Here is a 19,024-nt window from a genome sequence, read left to right as displayed (position 1 = left end):
CCTAAGAAGGAGGGGAATTTAAGAACCTGTATTGACTACAGAGCAATCGATCAGATCACTGTGAAAAACCGATACCCCTTGCCACTTATACCGGAACTCTTGAAACAAGTAAAACACGCTCAGATGTACACCAAGTTGGATTTGCGAGGGGCCTACCACCTTGTGAGAGTCAAAAAGGGAGATGAGTGGAAGATAGCCTTTCGCACGAAGTATGGCCTCTTCGAATACCAGGTCATGCCTTTCGGGTTATGTAATGCCCCTGCGGTGTTCCAATTCTTTATGAATCACGTACTCCGTGAGTTGTTGGACGTTTGCGCACATGTCTACGTAGATGACATTCTCATCTACTCCAATACCAAGGAAGAACATGTCGGTCATGTCCGAGCAGTTTTAGAGAAACTTCGACAACACCAATTTTATGCCAAGCTGGAAAAATGTTTCTTCCATGTGACCGAAGTCGAATTTCTCGCGTTCATGCTCACGCCACAGGGCGTACTAGATACACGGAAGGTGGACGCAATCCTCCAATGGCCCTCACCAACATCCACAAAAGGAGTACAAATTGTGCTCGGCTTCGCTAATTTCTATCGTCGATTCATACGTGGATTCTCGCAAATACTTCATCCAATCACTTCCTTGCTAAGGAAGAATAAGACATTTTATTGGTCCACAGAAGCTGAAGAAGCCTTTCAGAAGCTAAAACTAGCTTTTACCACAGCACCAGTTCTTCGACACCCTCGCCCAGACCTACCATACGTGGTGGAAACAGATGCCTCAAACATAGCCATGGGAGCGGTGTTGTCCCAAAGGGACCCGGAAACAGGACAGTTACATCCCGTCGCATTCTGGCCCCGCAAATTCACTGCCCCCGAATTGAACTACGCGATCACGGATAAAGAACTACCGGCAATAAATGCAGCATTTAAGGCATGGAGCCACTATCTTCTTGGGGCACGACACACAGTCACCGCCATCACAGATCACTGTAACTTACAGTATTTGAAGACTGCCAAAGCACAATCCTCGCGCCAACTTCGTTGGGTGCACTTTTTTGCAGAATACGACTTTATTATAATCTATAGACCTGCAGTACGGAATGGAAAAGCAGACGCACTATCACGTATGAGTGAAGAAAAAGAGGCCTTTACAACATCCGATCCCGTGGCCATCCTTCCCGAAGAACTAATCCAAACCACAATCGCTCCTTCCACGTGTATAGATGACTTAAAAACCAGTTTGCAGTCCCAGATGAATCCGGCAACACAACATGAATGGCTTTTAAAGGGAGACCTATACACCATCAAAAACAATCAATCATATTTCCAAGGACGGTTATATATCCACAACAAGAAACTGCAAACTCAAATCATCACAAGCTATCATGATACATTGCCCAATTTGTTGCAACCTGTAGTGTATGCGCACAGCGCAAATCTCAGAAGCAAAATCCTGCTGGGTTACTACGTCCCTGTACAGTTCCGCCGGCAACTCGGCATACACCATCGATGGTCTTTATCACGGATCTTCCTCCCTGCAATGGTTACACCACCATCTTAGTCATTGTGTACTTATTCTCCAAAATGGCCCATTTCATTCCTCTGAAAGGACTTCCAACTGCATCAACTCTTGCTACCGTGTTCTTGGAACAAATTGTCCGGTTACATGGATTTTCATCAATATTGATATCGGATCGTGGAACTCAATTCCGCCTTTTGGAGAAGGTGTTGTGCGATTGCCAAAATTGACCTCCGGTTGTCCACTAGTCATCACCCTCTAATCGATGGGCAAACCGAACAAACCAATCAGACGTTAGAGCAGTATTTAAGATGCATGCTCCAGCACTCTGAAGACTCCTGGAAAAACATACTTTGGGTAGCTGAGTATGCATACAACAACTTGGTTCACACAAGCACTGGGCAAACCCCATTCTATACTCTACACGGAAGACACCCACGGACATCAGTGTTTGATTCACCCGATACTTTGGAAATGCCAGCAATAAAAACCTTGCATAAATCCATCACTCAAGTTCTTGAGGAAGCAACAGAACACTTGAACAAGGCCAAAGAAAGACAAAAACTGTTTGCTGATCGACACCGACAAGAAGCTCCCGATTACCAAATTGGGGATAGTCTGGTTAGCATCTAGACATATACCATTGAAAGGAACACAGGCCTTCCGCCACAGATTTTTGGGCCCCTATACTATCAAAGCAATAATCAACCCTTCCGCCATGAAGTTGGAGTTACCATCTCAAATGATGATTCATCCAGTATTTCATGTCTCACTCCTCAAACCCATGATACCGGACACACGGATCGATCCTCCACCAGAATCCGAATTACTAGATGGGGAGCCAGAGTATGAAGTTAAATCTATCTTGGATTCCAAGGTGGTTCGGTCCAAATTATATTACCTTATAGACTGGAAAGGATACAGACCTCAAGATCGAACATGGGAACCAAGCAAACACGTCCATACTTCACGTTTAATGAGGCCATTCCATCTCAACAATCCCACCAAACCAGGACCAGTAGGAAGACCACCCTTGAGAGGGGCCTTGAGGGGGAGTGCTGTCATGGTCTTCGGGCCAAAGGCGTCGACCTTATAAGGTCACACACACACAGGGGGCCCGTATGGACACAGTAGGTGCGCCTTTGGCGCCAGGCTCATAAAGAATAATGAATAAGACAATTCATTCTGGGTCAGAAAACATCTTTATTATAAATATAGCACCTTATCTCTGGTGCATCCTGTGTTTAACATTGGGACTTTCATCTTCACTGCAGCCCCACTTGCACTCTTGGGTGGGGCTGCTGCTATTGGGTTGCCTAGCACGTGCTGACTCACTGGGAGTGGCAGGCAAGCCAAGCCTAGTGGGCGTGCCCACAACCACAGCTATATAAACTGCTTCAATCCCTGAGGCAGACGCTTTGCGTTGTTCTGCACTTCCTTGCAGCGTAACCCTCGCCGCCGCCTGGGATTCCACTTACCTTGAGAAATCCGGTCATCTGCTTCCATACTCACCGTCTGGAGGATCCTGCTCTCACCTGTACGCTTCTTCCTGGCACCGCGGCTCACCTGCAAACATCTCGGAGCGCAGACATCTTCCTGACACCGCAGCTCACCTTCAAACATCTCGGAGCGTAGACATCATCTTGGCACCGCGGCACTACGCGCTTCATCCGCCAACCGCAGCACCTGCAAATAAAAGCAAAAGGCAGGGTTAGACATTTAACGGACATTAAGTTTAAGGTCGCGCTACCATCAAAACCTTGCGTTTTCCCTTAAACCATCACTCACCTGTTGTCGGACATTGCGGTTTCATCCATCTTCCAATCGGCCGCGTTCCGCACCTCCACAGCAGCAGTTGGGTCGCATCTCCCTCTATTTGGAAGAAAACAGAGAGGAACGTTATTCAGGGAGAATCCACAGCATTGAGAGAAAGCAGAAAGAGGGGAAACATGCAAGAGATATTGAGAGAAAGCAGAAATAGGGGAAAAGGCAAGACATATGTGGCCTCATTACGACCCAGACGGTAAGGGGTTAATGGCGCCGTAAAAGGTGTCGGCGCCGTTAAACCCTTACCACCTAATTACGAGGTCCCTTTGCGGGTTCCGACCTTAACGGCTGGTTTTACCAGCTGTTAAGGAAGGAACCCGTAAAGGGACTTTCGAGGTAATTACGGTACCGCAATTTGCGGTACCGTAATTACCACCTTCCCAATTCCCATTGAGCCCTAGGGGGGCAAAAATGGGAATGGGGAAGGGCCAATGGTGAATGGGGAATTACTGCCCCGCCAACCTTGGAATGGGGCGGTAATTCCACCATTCACCATGGCGGAGTTGGTAAAATACTGGCGTCAACCATGGCACTAATAGCGCCATGGTTAACGCCAGGGTCGTAATGAGGCCGATGGAGAGAAAGCAGAAAGAAGGGAAAAGACAAGAGACTTTGAGAGACACTTACCACCAAACCAGAGGAGCAGTCGCAGCTGTTCTGGACTACTACTCACCAGGGATCAGTGAAGGAACTAGATCCCGTCAACAAGCGCCCCTGTCAGAAATAGCAGGATTTAGAGCTCATCATTCATACTTACCAGGTGAGCCTTATGGGCCGGTACGTGCCCATGGAAATCGCACCTTGGGTTGAAGGGTTTGGGAGGTACAGCAGTCACCAATCAGCACACTCATGTTTTCTCGTATCCACGCAGGAGCAGTCCCACGAATTGTTGCTGCCTGCAGCTTGTCCGCAGGGGAGGAACCAGAAGGGGCTGATCTAAATCCTGTGAGGGCTGCAACCGTGCCCCAACGCCTCCGCAGAGACCAGGTGCGCGTAACAGGACCTTGTAAAAGGACAAAAGGCAAGGTTAGACATACAAACCTACAGTTTAAGGTTGCGCTTGCAAAATTATTCGCGCTTGTCCTTAAAAGCTCACTTACCTGCTGCCGGAATGCAGTGGGATCCTCCACTCTTCATCTGGAGTCACTTGTGCTCTGCTGGACCCCAATCACACCTATTTGGGGAGAAAGATCGACATTGTTACAGAGCTGACAACAGGCTGTGAACAAGACAATACCAATACTTCAAGACAAACAGAAAACAGAAAGACACTTACCAGAAAGGCTTGGAACGTCGCAGCTGGACTGGACACCACGTATAAAGGACCAGTGAAGGAACTTGGTCCTCATTCTACATGCGGCCCTTCCAGAAGTAGCAGGACGGAGTGTTCACCCTTAATCAATAGGTGAGCCTTAATGGACGATGCATGCTCACCACGCTATGGGAGGAAGGGTTTGAGAGGGAATTCACTAGCAGGCCTGTAAACTTGCATCCTCTCATAGCTACGCAGGAGCAGGGTTCCAATTCATCGCAGCAGCCCACAGCCTATTTGCAGCGGGAGGAAGCAGATCGGGGGGTCCAACTTCCTGGGAGGGCTGGCACCATGCCCCAACGTCCCCGCAGAGACCAGGTGAGCGTAACTGGGCCCCAGCCACTTTCCAAGGGCTTATGGATCGGATATTGCACCCCTCATCTTTCTACTATATTGAGAACCCTCAGAGAAGCTGGCTTAACCAGCAATCCGTCCCAATGAATGCTGGCTCAATCGGCTGTAAAATACCTCTGCTTTTTTTTTAGGGAACAGCAGTGTCCAGCCCCAACAAGAAAAAGTGAAAGCCTTCCTAGATACCCCCACGCCTAAGACCAAGAGAGGCATAGGACTGATTGGTTATTACCGTAGGTTTAATGCAAATTTCTCAGGTAGAACTAGGTTGACGGATAAAATACAGAACGCTGAACCCCAAAAGATTAATTGGACTGATGACGACGATGCATGTTACAACTTAAAACAAACCTTTTGTCAGAACCCAATCTTAAAGGTAGTAGATATTTCGAACAAATTTGTTTTACAAACTGATGCCTCTCTCAAAGGGTTAGGAGCAGTTTTATCGCAAATAAGTGATGGATTAGAACACAGTATCCTATTCACTAGTCGACAACCCTTCCTACGGGAGAGGAACTATTCTGTGTTGGAATTAGAGACCCTTGCCATCACATGTGCAAACACCTATCTATGATACTATCTTCTAGGAAGGAAGTTCACACTGGTCACCGAACACTCACTTTAGCATGGATAAGTCAAAGAAAAAGGACTCTAACCCTTGAGTCGTGCGATGGTTCTTAGACGTGCAACCCTACTGTTTCCCTGTGGAACAGCAAAAAGGTAAAGACCATGGGAACGTCGATTTTCCTTTCCTGGATTCCCTGTGAAACAGATGCGGCTACATCGCATAGGGGACGGGTATGTGTGAAACCAGACGGGGTGTCTCCTGCTAGTCCACAGGTGTCTCTCTCTCGGGTGGCCAGGGCAGGGTCGCATTTGGATCCATACCGTGGAGGTGGACCTTTGTGCGAGGATCACCTGGGTTGGGGGTCTTCGGGGAGTCCGACGCCTGATGGCGAGAAGCAGTATCCCCCTCCCTGTAACACCTTTACCCCATCCTACCCGTTGGGATATTTAGAAACTATTCCCCCCCCCCCCTGCCCCTCCGCTTTCCCTTCACGAACACTTTCACACGGACAGCCCGCTCTGGGAGAAAGCAGACTCACACCCGAGCATTGTACCTGACATATCCCACTACTATGGTCGGGCAATTACTGGTAATCACTCACACATGACTTCCATTAAACTTCCCTACAGGGATAAAAGGCGCAGCACAAGAGCACACTGAGTGGGGCAAAGCACACGAAGGAACAGTACTTTTCCGACGTCAGCTGAACGAGGGAAGAAAGACAGCAAACAAAGAAGGGTACGCAAGGGGGGAGATACCCTTGACCTTTTCGGAGAGAAACTGTTGCTTCCAGAACCGATCAGATTAGAAAGCGTTAGGCCAGGAAACCAGACTGAAGAATCCTCTATTGTGTGTTGGGGATACCGGGGGCCCTCCTGCACGGCTGACCGAGTCACGAAGGAACAGCAGCCGCTGTGGTACCGTCCTTGGCTCCAAGATCAAAGCAGCGCCAGAGAGATCCACACAGCCGGTGAGATGGGGAGACCGATGCAAGACCGGTCTGTGTTGAAGTCAAGGTGGCAAGCGACAACTTTGTATAAAGAGCGCAAGAACCAAGATTGAAACGCTTATGATGAAAGATGCGAGTAAAGCTTAATTGCTGATGGATGTTTGAACATTTATGGGAAAAGATACAATACCAGTGGCAGTGGTCCTGCACCAGGAGGGTGCTCAATCAAAGGTCTCTATAAGGTATCCAGCCAAGAAGTGGCAGAAATATCCTGGATAACATTATTGCAATTTGCGGGGAAAATACCAGTGACAACTTGATAATGAACGAATTTGAAGATCTTATAAGGAACTTGGCTACCCTGGTATCCCGGCCTGCTCGTATTACAAAGGGAAATTCTGTGCAGAAAGTGGGTTGGTATGATGCTGCCTGTCAGAGTGCCAAAAAAGAGATTATGGTTTGTTTTAATAACCCCCAGCGGTGCAACAGAGTCCTACTACGACCATTAAGGACAAAATATAAAGAGCTAATTGGGTGGAAAAAAGAGAATTTGCACATGAGCAATGGGACAGATTATATGGCGCCCTTCAGACCAGGGGCTCCTGCTCTTTTTGGAAACTGGTGATTGAGAAGAACATGATGGGGATAGAGAGCCACCAAGTAACATCAGCAAGAGTGATTGGCTTGTCCATTTTTCTAATCTTTATCAAAATGAAATTCAATTGGCCCCTAGTTCGATAGTATATAAGCCACTTACCCCAGCCACCCTTACTTTTACTACAGGGGATGAGGAGGTTGCTATTAATAATCTGAAAAACAATAAAGCAACCAACCCTGATTTAATCCCAGTAGACATTTTTAAGGATGAGGTTGGGATATGGGCTCCAGTTCTGTGTAAATTGTTTAATGCCATTCTGAGCAGTGGTAAGATTTCCAGCCTCCTGGCGGAGGGCTATAAAAGTACTTATTTATAAGAAAGGGGGCAGAGATTCCCCAAGTAATTATCATCCCATCTCGCTCTTGGATGGAGTCGGTAAGCTCTTTGGTAAATTATTATTGGAACCATTACAGGAGTGGGCTGACCGTGAAAATATCACTCATTTACAGGGGGGTTTCAGGCCAAATAGGGGTACGATAGACCATTGTTTTATCTTGTTTCTGATTATTGCAAAATATACTTCACTGAAGAAAATGTATCTTTATGCTGTTTTCCTAGACCTAAAAACGTCTTTCAACACCGTCTCAAGGGAGCAACTGTGGAATATTCTGCAGAGGCGAGGAGCACCATCCAAACTAGTTGCAATTGTATGTTCATTATATTCTGATAACACAGCCACCGTTAGGTATGGGGCAAGGGGTGAACAGACACAGGACTTCGGGGTTAATATGGGAGTAAGGCAAGGCTGTACCCTGGCCCCATTCCTATTCATTCATTATATCCTAGAAATTATTGATGAATTTATGAGGGGGTGCCAGGACAGCACGAAGATGGATACAGACAAATATCCTGCTCTTTTCTATGCGGATGACTCGGTCCGACTGGCTACAAAACCCCAGGGCCTGAAGTGTGCCTTCACCTTCTTTGAAAACAAATGCTCTGAACTACACCTCTCACTAAATACTGCAAAATGTAAGGTGATGGTTTTTAGGCTGCAGCATGCAAAAAGGAGAGCAGTAAAACTACAAGCCTGTGGTGACAGTATAGAACAAGTTTCACATTATGATTACCTTGGAGTGCAGTTTGAGGAATCTGGTAGTTGGGAATCACAAGTTAAAAAATCATTATTATCTCTCAACAAATACTGTGGTGGAATATCGCCCTTTATTAAACATGGAAGGGGAGCATTTTCACCTGCCCTGGAACTTTATAACAAACAAGCAGTCCCAGCAGCCATGTATGGCTTGGAACTATAGGGACATACTAATTCCCATGTTCTATGTGTATGTGAATACACATTTCTAAAGAATGTGTTACTCCTACCAGTGTCAGCACCGTCAGCCCTGGTCCACCTTGAACTAGATAATAGGGTCACAGATCGGATTTTGAATAGACCAGTTATTTTCTGGGCCAGGATTTAGAACGGGGAAGGGTTGGAAGTACATAGGAAGGTGTTGTCACATGTAATGAGCCACGAAGGGTGGAAATGCCTAAAGTGGTTGGTACACGTGAAGGACTCTCTCCTAGAATTAGGCATGCCTGAGCTATGGAGTGAACCCCAGGTACCATCGGTATGGAATTTGACTGATCAAAGAAACAAGGTTAAAAAGCAAATGTACGATAAAATTAGATCCGATGCCACAAAACTGAAGTTTGGTGAGGAATACCTTAATACCTCAGTAGAACTGGGGTTCAAGACTTACCTCGACTCCACTCTTGTCTTTATATCCGCTTTAGGCTTGGATCCCTTCCAGAAGCTTGTCTAACTAGGAGGTGGCAGGGGTCCCAATCAGAGCTGTGTCCAATGTGTGGCTCTGGATCGAAAAATATGCTGCATTTCCTATTACCAAGTAAAAAAATAGTGTTTGAGACGCATGTACCTGCAACGTATTCTGTACAACACAGGAGTTTGACAAGCAGTGCCAGCGCTACGATTCCTAAGAGAATGCCTCCTTCCCTGTGTGCTTTCTGGCACTGTGCGTTTTATCCATAGGGCATGGCTGTTGAGAGGCAGGATTATTAAGTATGGCCCTGCCAACTTAGATATGGATGAGTGAGATTCGTTGGCTGCAAGCTTTGCTCTCCCGATAGTCACTGCACCTATATCTTGGCAGGATCATAGCCAAACATTGACAAACAACAGCAGGAATTTTATATTGAGAAGTCCGGTATCTATACTACCTTGTATTTTAATTTCTGGTCCTATTTGCCCATTATATTGTAAATAGTGTCATTGTATGGACCTCTTTTATCAACTGAGATTATTTTTACATTTGTATTCCTTTTGTACGAATTGTATTTTATAACTAAGGTTAACATGCTGAATAAAAGTATGTTTGATGATGATGAGAAACAAAGGTAGAAGATTGGTAAGAACATTATGTCAAGTGAATCGAAGTGGTCCTCCGACGGTTTAAGCAAAACCCATCGCACATTCAAAAGTCTTCAATCTTTGATATCAAGAGGAGAATGTAGGAAGTGAGATTTCATGGTCTGAGCCTGAACGAGAGAGAGCATTTGTGAACATTGTGCTAAAGGAGTCCGAGCCCGAAGGTGGGAGAGCCATGGTCCGAGCCCAAATGAGGGTGACCAAATGTGAATATTGTGCTAAAAGGGGTCCGAGCCTGAAGGAGGGGAGACCCATTATGAACACTGAAAGCGAGAACTTGTGAATGTGAAAATCCTGATAAGAAAGGAACTTTGGTGCTTGTTTGTTACGACAGGCTCTCTGTAGTAAGAGACTCTTATTGGGAAAGATGCTTTGGCAGATGGCTCTAATACCTATGCTTTGAATTCTATCCTCATGGCAGAGAAGCCAGAGTGTGTGTGAAGCTCGAACCTGCCACCTTGTCCCATGCTGAAAATAGGGGTGTCACGGTATTAGTTTTATGGCAGTACAATAACCTTCTTGCCAAATGACGGTATATCATGGTTATCGCGGTATAGCAGGTGGAGTTAGCTAATCTTAACAAATATTTTCTTAAAAGGTCGTACATTGACAGATTTATCATCACAAACAAATAGCTTTTCTTAAGTGGTCATTCAGGCTTTTAGCTCCCCCACTGGCTACTGGTGAAGATGAACATGTTGCCATCTTGATAATCTGCATGCCACAGATCAATGGAGGCTGATGGTAGTATGAGCTTGTGCGCATACACACACACGCGCCCACACACACACTCTCTTGACGTTACAGCCTTTAGTGTTTACTTGCGGGTTAAAAGATGTTCAATAATCACGGACATGTTAACCTTTGGTATGGCAGCAGGGAATGAGAGATGAGTGAATTTCACGGTGTGACTTATATGTAAATTCAATGATAGAACCAGGGAAATCCCCCATTGTCATATGTTTAGAAAACATTAGCCATTATAAATATGTAAACCCCAAAGCCGCCAACCCAAATTAAATCCTTTTCCTTTTTGGCACTGTATTTATTCTTCCTATTGCTAACGTATTGATTTTGTGTCAGTCAGGTGTGGTTTAAGGAATGGCATTAAAAACTGCCCCAACTGAAACTACTTGCATCAAAAAAAGATTTTTTTTTAACATAGCCTTTTTGCATTTGATGTTCTTTAACTTACCATTAAGTCAATGCTTTTTAGTTAACTTACAAATATGCAGGCAGGATTTTCCAGCTCTAGCATGGTAGCATTTTGAAACTCGTCTCTGCACATATTTAGCTGATACTCTAGGAATCTAAGGCTGCAGAATTGGTCTTTCATGGCGCTCACTCGTTAATCGCCTTGAATGAAATAGTGACTAGTGAAAGTGTTATAATGCACATTTTGAGCAATGAGCTTGGTGCTCATTCACAGGTTATCGCTTTGAAAATTGGCCTTGACTTGCATTTTTTGGAACCACATGGCATGGGCATCATGATCCCTCGCTGCCACAAAGTTTGTTTTGACAACTCTTTATCCCATTAAAGGAAGAAAAGTCACTTGTGTGTGGTCTGAAAGCCCATGTCATTGTGTTTCTTTTGTCAAAATGTCATAGCCAACACAGACACACCGCAAGATTGCATAGCGATCTAATTAATATAGCTTGTTTACCATCTGCCTGGTTTATTATGAAGGTCTGATGTCGGAGTCACCACTGACCATGTAATCCTAAAGGGACAGCGTTCAGTGGGCGCTGTTGATTTCTTTCTTGATTCCTGCAATACATGTTCATTTACCTTCTTAAAGATGGTGGCAAAAAAAAAAAAACCTTTGAAAATGACAAAGTTAAAATACATATCGGCACAAATATGACTTAGACCACCACTTCACCACAGCCCCATCATTACCGTTTCCCCCAGGTCTATGTGCGTTAGAACCCTTGTGATGCGAGTTGAGAGGGAGGAATGCTTTCATGGATGGTGGCACAAATTGAGAATAGACATAAGAAATATTTCACCCCCATTTCTTTGGATACTTCAAATTGAATGTAGAATCTGTCCTGCTGCTTGAGTCCAGTGCCATATGCAGAAGGCAGGTAGGTGAAGGATAAAGAGAAGCAACTCTATTGCCAATGTGCAAATCTACACAGAGGAGAGTGGGGAGGAGGGGGAGGGGGGAGTTTATTTACCAGCAGAAAGCACTGATAGGGCCAGTGTTCACACAGTTTACAGCAGGGTCGGATTGGGGCATAAAATTCTATCGGGCACCAACATAAAAGTGGCCCACAGTTGCAAATGGGAATTCATTCCTTTTGGAACACTGTTTAATAGTACCCAAGGGAGAGATGTTCGATAAAATGTGATGCAAATTTTACATTTAAAAGTATATTTATTCAGCAACAGTGGTCAAAACTATTAGCCGCATAGTGCAGTCACTCTTCAAAATGCCCCACTTTGGCCAATAAAGTGGCCCACTTTGACCCAAAAAACTGGACCCCACACAAGCATTTCGCATGTTTAGTTCGGCTATGGGCCTATTGCCCATGGTCCATACCTGGTCTACAGAGCTAAAGTTGTTTGTGGACATGCATCAGATGGGCATCCAGTAATTCCCCTCCTTTGAATTCTGGGATGTGTAGTTCCCCATCTTTCAAATTTGTGGGAAAACTACAAATACCAGAATTCTAAGCTAAAACAGAACTGGACGGCTATCCGATCCATGACCATGAGAAACTTAAGTTCCTTGAATCTAAACCTTGGGGAGAGTAATTCGATATGCATGACTTCACTGGCCGTCTTTTTTTTTTTTTTTTACATTTTGCAAAGCAAGAGCTGTTCCAGTGTGTGTTTGCTCAGTGCAGTAGTACCTTAACTTACTGAACTAATGGCACATGATGCCAGGCTGAATCAATATATTTCTGCTCCTGCTGGCTGCATGGTTGCTAAGCAAAGTGCTCCTGGCTCTACTGTTTTGCAAGTCACTGAACGTTTTATTACATTTGTTTACATATGCACAAAAGGAAAAATAAAATGCTCACTTTCATTTCAGGCCCTGAGCTCACCCTCGTGATGTCCCTGTGGTCTTGCTAATTGCAAATTGAAAATCGGGAAAATCACCTTAGAAGATTTGACCTGTAGCGCGGAGCAGCATGACTGTGTGAAAACGTTTAAAATCTATATGCTGCCTTTCAAATAAATAATGCCTGAAACAAAATAACTTTGTTCTAGTTTGCCCATGAAATACAGGCCTGGCAGAGTCTATGAACTGGAGTCTCCGTTATGCTTATAGAGCCAGTCAGTCAGCTTATATTTACGAGCTTTTCATGGGGAACACAAAGGTTAAGGTACTGGGTAGCTTTCAACACAATTTGCGCAAAGTCGGCTGATCTTTGATCCGACTCTACTGATCACAGAGAAAGAGTGGTCATAGCAGCAAAGCCGCATTTACTAATGTGGCCTCACTTTCCCTATGCTCTTGTCTGCCAAACAAGGCCGCCTTGGCAGACGGCACATCCAACAGTGCAAGACCAAGATTGCGCAGCACTTGCTTACTGAAGCCTTTCCCAATCAGATTGAAAAGCACACTTAACGGTATAAACGGTATACCGGTATAAACAGCGTGACGGTCATTATTGTTCAATTAAGTTGTTCACGGTATCTTTAACGGTATACCGTTATACCGTTACATCCCTAGCTGAAAACATGGGGAACGGAAGCCAACTGCTCAACTATCCTGACATAATATTTCTTGAACAGTTTTCTTTTTGCATACACTATTGTCCCACACCATTTTGTATTTAGAAGTAAGGATTGGCAATAGGTTTATTAGTATAGGCCCTTTTATTTTGACACAGACTCAACTAGGACTGCGTTATTATTATTTGATGGTTGTAGCTTGCTCCCAACCTTAGATCTAGGTTTAGATAGGAATTCAACCAACCCATTGAAGTTCAATAAACACCCTTGAACTGTGATCACTTGTCTGTCTTCACTTTTTGAAACCATGTCTTCCTTACAGGAGTTGGAGAGTCATGAAATGAGTTAGTGGAACTCTGTCAAGGCACAGTGCAACTTTTATTTGCTGTCCGGAATTATTACCCACTTAAACTTAGTAAAATCATGTCTTGTATTCAGTAAACCTTGTGGGTACTAAATTGGGAGTATTCAGTGTGCAGAATATCGTCCATGCTTACCCAACACAGTGTTTGTTCAGCTCTGTGAACAGGATGCAATGTCTCAGACACATGCAGGAAAGAAAGCCCTTCCTTATATTTGTGGAGCTCTTCTCTGAGCTCTCAGATGTGACAAATTACTAAACCAGTAATCAGGAAGAGCCCTAGCCCCGCCCTGTCCACTGCACCTACATGTGTATATATTCTGTGAATGTACATTTTGCATATAATAACAGTAGTACAATTGATGTAAGTAACAGTAACCCCTCTTAGGCGTGCCAAAAGGCTGTAAGGCTGCATCTCTCACTATAAACAAGTGATCAGAACCTTGTACATTCATGTCTTCTGCTCTTTGAGTATATATATATATATAAGCATATATATAATCTGCTCCTTCTTTCCTACTCTGGGAGCTCTCCTTGCTATGTGGCATAGTCCCCCCAACTCCCAGTTATCCTAGAACGTGCCACCATTCACCTCACTCCCCTCCCTCCCCACTTTTCTGGGAAACTGACCCCTCGCTGCGTTATGGCTATTCTAGTGCTCTCTGTGAATATGTTTTGTTAGTATAACCCCGACATATATGTAAGTTATCCTACACTGGGTGTTTGCCCTTGAGACAGAGTGGAAAAGTTGGGCAATGTTATCTAGGGGTCAGGCGGGCACTATTTCAGTTATAAGAACCCTTGGTTTATGTAACCACACTGCCGTGCGTGCACCCCACCTCACTGCATCCCCACATCAAAACACAGTATTAGTAGACAATACATTACTTTCCATGCTAGTGTTTAAAATGTTAAAAGCTTATATATGTGGCAAGTAACTTACAGTACCACGCATAGGGGTCCTTTTTCTTTTATGACCCTAGCCACCCTCTAAGACTTTTTGGTGTTTGTACAAGTGTGCCTAAGACAAACTGGTGGCAACAGTTTACCTTTAAAGTATTTTTACTCTATTTTGATGGACCATACCGTGTTTACCGCAAGACTGTGGCCAGTACCGAAAATGACCATGCCACCAAGTCTTTTGTCCTGTCCGTTGGACATTTTGTCCCTTTGCCTTTTTGGGCATGCAGCCTTCCGCGAAAACTGCATCTTTCGTGGGCTCCTGCATGTCACGTGTGCTAGTGCCCAGGAAGAGTGTTGGGACTGCCTGGTCCCAATCAACACTACTGCTGCCAGTATGTCTGGTATGCCTGAATGACTGGAACCACGACTGACGTGCATGCAAAAGAGTAGATATTCCATTGGCTATCTGAAATATGAGCGCAAAATGAATCTTGGATAAGAGAAAGGGGCTCTGCATCCATTCCAAGTTGATCAACTGAAGTTCACACCAAACTACAGAAGGAGCTAAGTATCCTTAACGAAAGAGCAGACTCGAGGAACCGCCAGAGACGTGCTAGGAAGGTTTGGCACCCTGACCCCGCTGTAGTCACGTAGGACCCCTGCTTTTGCATCCTACCAAGAAAGCCTGCAAGGGCGTTTCAACCCTTTGGAGTAGTGGGAACAACTACTCTTGGCACCTCCTGCTTACCCTCACAAAGAGCCCCTTCGAAAGTGTTCCTGGGCCATCCAGTGAACTGTCCAGCTCGAACCCGGCGTACCGCACAGGAACGCTGCCGTCCCGAGTTGAGAGTCGAGACTTTGGCAATCACTTACTTGTGGTACCGGGCCTTCTCCTGCCAAACTCCTAGCTCCTCTGGGTCGCAATTTATAACAGTGCGCCACGTCGCAAGCATTTGTGATCCCTGTGTCACCCCGCTGTGCTTACTGTCGCTGTAAGTGCCTGCAGACCTGCCACACCGTGTCCTGAGACATGCTGCACCGGAACTATCCTTCTCCTTTCTTCGAGAGCTGAGAAAAGGCTACTGTCCTGCCACAGACAATTGTCCTTTCCTGCAGCCGCCAAGAGCCTGAGCGTCCTGTAACTACAGGGGTTAAACCTACTAGCGAAGTGGACTAGACTGGCAAAGTTTGGTCCGGACTGTGTTTAGGGTCAGTGAGTACTTTCATCACTTACCGGTGGCCCCCTGGCACATCCATCTGGTTTTTCGCACGATAATCCCTTAAAAGATACTCCCCTTGGCTTGGCTAGCCTGCGCTCAGCAGCTATTCTGAACTCCGAAAGTTGCTCCATCTGCAAGGGTAACCCCTCTTCTAGAAGTAGGACTTTATTCCTCATCGCCCTTCCTGAGCAGCTACAGCTCCCTGAAAAGAACCCGCTTTTCGCTTTATGCATTACCGCGCATAAACGCACTGCTGTGCGCAAGGCGCCGCACTTATGAGGGCTGAACTACATAAATTGGGGATTGACTACGACAAATTGCCTTATACGATATCTGTGTTGAATTTACCCCTTTCTGTTGCAGGTTGTGGTTATTTTCTCCCCTTTCATCAGCATTAGGCTAAATGCATTTTTGTATATGTTACATAGTGAATACGCGTGTGTGGCAACTGTTTTCTTGATGCTGTGGTTTAATCTTGTTTTGTTATAAAGGCCTTTAATAAATGTATTTTAGATATACATCTACTGCATGTACACGTTGTGGACTTCTGATCACTCTCAGCCCTCCTGAGACTTAGTCTTGACCGCCTGGAAGCTACCGTAGATTGGTCTGGTTTGCCTCCTAAACAGAGTTTAGAAATCTATCTTAACAGTGGTGACCTGTGTGCAGAGGAGAGAAGACCCAATTCCGTATGCGAACTTTAATGAAAGTCCATCAAATTGCACACCTCTTAACTATAATGGGGGGCGGGGGTTCCTCTGCAGGGGGCATCTGCATTATAAATGATTCGAGGTCAGTGGTGGCTGGATGGGGCCTTTAAAAAAAATATATATTTTATTAAAGATTGTGAAACAATGACCTTAGAAAACATTACATCACAATTGGCAGTCAGTAACATTGATAATATCAACCAGTACAGTGCACATGTCACCTTATATTTGACTAAGCACAAACCCGGATCTCCTCAAACATCTGGGCACCAACCCTGGCGGGAAACGCTCCTGTGATGTCGATAAACCATTTCAATCTACCTTATTATATTTTCACCCACCGCTCCACTTTGAGCCTCCCCTCCATCTCCCCTTCTCCCCCCTTAATAACTAATAAACTGCAAGGGAACAGAAGGTCTTCAATGCAGAGTGAGTGTGTGTCAGCCCCAGATCTTCAGCTTTCTATTGAATCATTTCTGGGGCACAGTGATCTAAATGGCGATCTCATGCCACTCCGTAGGGTCATGGGTTTTATGGGCTAGGTGCTTTTTGAGTTGGGTCTTTTAGGTGCCAGTTTGTTTTGTTCCCAATGCTCCAAGAATGGGAGCCATATTGTGTCTACATGCGAATGTGATTCCATTAAAATTGCTGTGGGGCTTTCCATTTCGTATGTTTCTTTCACCTTGCGCAACCATTCCTTTTTGGACATCAGGGGCATGTTCTTCCACTGTATGGTCAGCCATACCTTTGCTGCTAGGAGGAGGCTTCTAGGCATGTGTGGCAACATAAGCATTGGTCTTCTACAAGCTCTACTCCAAACAGGACCAGCAGTGGTGTCACAGTCCTGCCTATCCCCTCTATGTCATGGATCCAGCCCAGGACTTCCTTCCAATAGGTTTGCACTTTGGGACAGTCCATTGGTGCCAGTAAGTGCTGATCTGTGTGCATCCCCGCCAGCAGTATGGGCTTATCCCCGGGTACATTTTTGCCAATCTCTGGGGGGTGGGGTGCCATTGCATAAGCAGTCTGCTGTTATGCATTTTATATTGGACCGAAATTGTGGATTTCCAGACCGCTATGTAAACTGCATCCCATCCATCATGGTTGTTTTCCCATCCCAGGTCCCTCTCCCACCACGCCTGGATGCTTGGTGCCGTCATGTACCCCCCTTTCCAGTAAGGCGCCATAAAGCTTTACAATTAACCCTTTGGAGCCCATGTGAGTGTTGAGCATGCTTTCAAAAGGGGTAAGACGCCTCTGGGGCAACTTATTCCACCTTGGGTCAGTAAGCACACTTTTTAGTTGCAGATATAGTAACACTGGGATCTGTTGGCCTTGTTGAGCGTTCTCCAACTCTTCCTTGGTCAGGAAGGTTCCCTCCTTCCACAATTGCCCTACTCTAACTAGTCCCTGCTCATACTGTGGTTGGAATCGAATTGGGAATGCTATGTGGTCTCGAATTGATGCAGCTTAGGGGGGGTGGCCATGTGGTGAGACCGTTCATATCCCAGCCCTTTCTCCAGCGGGACCATAGTACTTCTAGGAGCGGGTGTTCACGCACTCTCCTCGGCAGCGATTTGTGGGGACCTTAACCACTCGCCCAAGGTAACTGGAGCAAAATACCCATTCTCTAGGTGAACCCATAGCTTGTCTTCGGATTCTCTCAGATGGTCTAGGATTACGCGCAGTTGTGCTGCTCTATAGTACTCATAAGCCGCAGAGTGAAGGCCATGGGGAAAGGCCAGCTCTACTCTTTGCAGCTCCACTGCGAGCTGCTAGGAAGACGGCGTATCAGGAAGCAGCTGATCTGCACCCCCGCCCTGAATCCATCCCACGGAGCTGCCCCTCCGTCCACCAGGCCGTGAACGAAGAGAAAATGGCCGCCGCCATTGTTGCCATGGAGACTGGTACACAAAACATCCACCAGCGTCCCTATATGCCGCCACACCTCAGCAGGCCCTCCCCTCCTGCTTTAAATGGATGGGAGGCGAAGCCGCAGAGCGAAGGCCATGAGGAAAGGCCAGCTCTACTCTTTGCAGCTCTGCTGCGAGCTGCTAGGAAGACGCGCATCAGGAAACAGCTGATCTGCACCCCTGCGCTGAATCCGTCCCACGGAGCTGCCCCTCCGTCCACGAGGCCGGGAACGAAGAGAAAATGGCCACCGCCATTGTTGCCATGGTGACCGGTACACACAACATCCAACAGCGTCCCTATAGGCCACCACACCTCAGCAGGACCTCCCCTCCTGCTTTAAATGGAGGGGAGGTGCACCGCGAGGCGAAGCCGCAGAGCGAAGCCCGCGAGGAAAGGCCAGCTCTACTCTTTGCAGCTCTTTGCTGCTCGAAGGTGCGGATGGGAGGTAAGACCATTGCCGACGTCTACCGTCCCGAATCCTGCACCCTACCCAGCATCACCTTTAGAAGCCATCGCCGGTGCACGCGCACAGTAAGAGGTGACACCTTCACATACCACCCAAGCCACTCCTCTAGGCTACTACGTCTGCGGACCAGGCTCCCCTCAGCTCCCGCACACCTCCAGAGCCGTTCCATGGATGAAACGGATCCGCGCTTG

The 19,024-nt window shown here is 46.1% G+C and overlaps 1 protein-coding gene across 2 annotated transcripts in view; it reads left to right on the top strand.

The window, feature by feature from the left end:
* FBXO47 (F-box protein 47) overlaps positions 1–19,024 on the top strand; it is a 1,436,412-nt gene that overhangs the window by 89,375 nt on the left and 1,328,013 nt on the right. Inside the window, exon 6 of one of the 2 annotated variants that reach the window (XR_011283098.1) lies at positions 12,613–12,780. The exons of the other annotated variant lie outside the window; for it this stretch is intronic. The gene's annotated coding sequence lies outside the window, so the exon portion shown is untranslated. Of the gene's footprint in view, positions 1–12,612; positions 12,781–19,024 lie in introns of those variants that run through there. 2 annotated transcript variants of the gene reach the window in all.

This window comes from Ambystoma mexicanum, chromosome 13, assembly GCF_040938575.1.
Source record: "Ambystoma mexicanum isolate Mex_15411 chromosome 13, UKY_AmexF1_1, whole genome shotgun sequence".
NCBI lineage: Eukaryota > Metazoa > Chordata > Amphibia > Caudata > Ambystomatidae > Ambystoma > Ambystoma mexicanum.
This window is presented reverse-complemented; position numbering and strand designations above follow the sequence as displayed.